Here is a 3,072-nt window from a genome sequence, read left to right on the forward strand (position 1 = left end):
TATATATATACTGTAGCATGCTAGCAAACATCCGTTAGCAAATAAATTTAGTACTGAGCTTTTGTGGTTTGTCTTAGTGGGAACAAGAATCTTTAAAATGAGCAACACACTTAGATGGCACAAGTCCTTCCATAGCTTTCTTTTACCATCATTTTCTTTTTGCACATACTCATTATTTAAACGATTACGAAAATGATTATGGCATAAGATTCACTTTAGCCGATCCTTGGAAATTATCCAAAATTTTTTAACGAAAAAAACAAATTCCCCAAATGCTTTCTCTGGTGGTGATAACGATAGTAATAATAATAATGCTAATAACAGCAACAGTAATGATAGTGGTGATAACGATGATAAAACTAATGATAAAAATAGAAATAAAAATAGTAATAACAATAAAGCAATAATTTCCTGCCTTCTCTCTTTTGATTATTATTTCTTTTCCTTTATTTTGTCTTCCATCAATTATTACATATGATATAATATTAGTTATTGGGAATGGTAATAAAAGCTTGGATTTTTATATCAATTCAGGCAAATAAAAGCTAGTTGATATCTAGTGGAAAACGAAACTCTGTGGAGCGTGTCAGCTGTTTCTGAATCTATTTTTAAATCCATAAAAGCAACAACATAAACAAACAACAGGTAGTGTTTCTCAACACCTGTCACATTTATATTGATTTACATATTATCCAAGGATATGAAGATTTTTGAATATCCCAATTTGACAATACTCTAAACACCTATTAGAACCGATATGTGTTATCACTCTATATGAGCATATGCTTATCACTAGTCATCGGTAATAAACTTAATACGTCACGATTAAAAGACTACATGATTTCGGTTTGAAGTTATTATATTAACTCATCAACTTGTCCTTCGATCACATATTTCAGAAACATTTCTTGAAATATGCCAATCATGCACTCACTGTTATCGATGTAGAAGAGATGATAAATACCATACGCATCACATTTTCATTCATATCAGTGAGAAAGCTTTTCAAGCAAGCATAGGCGGTATGGCACGTCAAGTCAATTCGCGCGATTCGATTCAATGTGGTTCCTCTGGTCTCTTTGAGAGTTTCTGAACAAATGCATGATTTCCTTTTAAACCAAATTAAATATTGGCATATTCCAACTAAAAATAATGAAATGTTATCGAGAAAAGTTATTTTAAAAAAATGTATATTTAAGGTTAAAAGTAACGACAGTATCACAGCCACTTCTGGTAGATGTCAAATTAATAGGACTAATAGTCTGATCCTGACAAGTTCCTCCACCTGAACACCTCTCCGTTAGAAGTCCTATTAAAAAGTAGGGGGTTTAACAACCGATCAAAAAGCGAAAGAAATGACTGCCCGATATTTTAGAAAGGAGAAGAGCAGAAAAGAGAAAAGGCCTTTGTAATTATGAGATAATGCGTCCCTTCGACCATTCAATATCTACTTCCTCTATCTGGCAAAAAAACGCAGAAAAGCTTTTCATTTCAAAATGAGCTCAACAAGTTCTTCCGCAATTAATGAATGCATTCGCTTTTCTGTCCTTACCTTCAGAAACAGTGAAAGTTTTTTCTTTTATAGGCATTAGGAATACTGTAACGCAATTCTCTCTAACTGACACAGTAACGGAACAACAAAACAATCCATAATGCATCCTGCACAACTTAACGTGCCATTCAGCCGGATAGTCTTATAATAATAATCGTCCCTGAAAATGATGAATGAAACGTCGAGAATGGTTTTAAGAGGTTAAAAAGTGAACATTTAATCAATCAACTTGAGGATTACATCAATCAATTCAAAAAACTTGCTACACGTTGAGCTCAATTCTGCAATTAATGGATGCATTTGCTTTTTTGTCCTTGCCTTTAGAAACAATGAAAAATGGGCAATTAGGAGGCAGAAATGCTAGAATAAAATTTTATTATCCAATTAAATTAACTCAGAAATATGTGAGAATTAAATGGAATTTAGAGGTAAGTATTCGCTTTTCCATTTCTCGTGAACTAACTTAATACCCATTACTGATAAATATTGAAAATTTTCTCCTTCTTCTGCTCTCCACTTATTCTTGTACCTTACCGACGTTTTATGTAAAGCGCTTTGTATCGTCCCCTATTGAGAGTTTATTTTCACTTAAAGATAATGAAATACAGATCAGCTCTAATTCGCAGAGTCGGAAAGTGATTCAAAAAGACAGCTACTTCATGGAAATTGAAATATGAGAGGAAACTTTGAGGGAATTTCCTCAATATATCAGCTTTCTTTTGATGCTTCCCAGCTCCTTTTAACTAAAACTATGGCTGATGATATGAGAGAAAAAGTACCAGAACACTGCAAAACGATGGAAAGAAATGTAGGAGACATTTTTAGTTATGATGGATAATTCATCAATAATAAAGCAAAACTAGGTTGGTCGACACAAGGTTTGTCTTAGAAAGTTTGTTACTTGCAATTCCAGCTTGATAATTATAAAAAAAAGAAGTGCATGACAAGAAAGGTGAATATAATAAATTTTCATTATAAATGAAATTTTTGCAAATCAACGATAGTTCCAATAATTTACAACATTCATTATCAAACATTTCCCATTTAGAAATGGGCAAAAATCTATAAAGTTGATTGAAGGAACCTTCCCTTTTTCCTAAGGAGACTTGACAAATTTTCCCATTCAAAGCTGTTAAATGGTATAGTGTCATTTCGGTTATGGAACATCTTCCTTCACCACTGCTGATCATTGGAACTGTGATTTTGTTCAATACTTAGAAAAGATGTTTTTCTTCTTACAAAGTATGTATTAGGCTCTGGTATATACATGTATGTATCATGCATGTCACACATTATATTTGGGAAGTTTTTTGCAGTCGTAAAACTTTCAGTTTCAGAGTTACAAATCCACGACAGCATTCGTCATGTTTTGCTCTTTCCATCATATTCTCTGGAGAACGAACAGGTACCCTTTGATCAAACTTAGTGGTAGAAAAAAATACTTTCACTATAATCAAAGAACAGTTGTATTCTTGCATTGGTCGTGCCAAGATGTGCTAACTTGAAAAAAAAAAAAAAAA

This window comes from Loa loa, assembly GCF_000183805.2.
Source record: "Loa loa unplaced genomic scaffold supercont3.8, whole genome shotgun sequence".
NCBI classification, from domain to species: Eukaryota; Metazoa; Nematoda; class Chromadorea; order Rhabditida; family Onchocercidae; genus Loa; species Loa loa.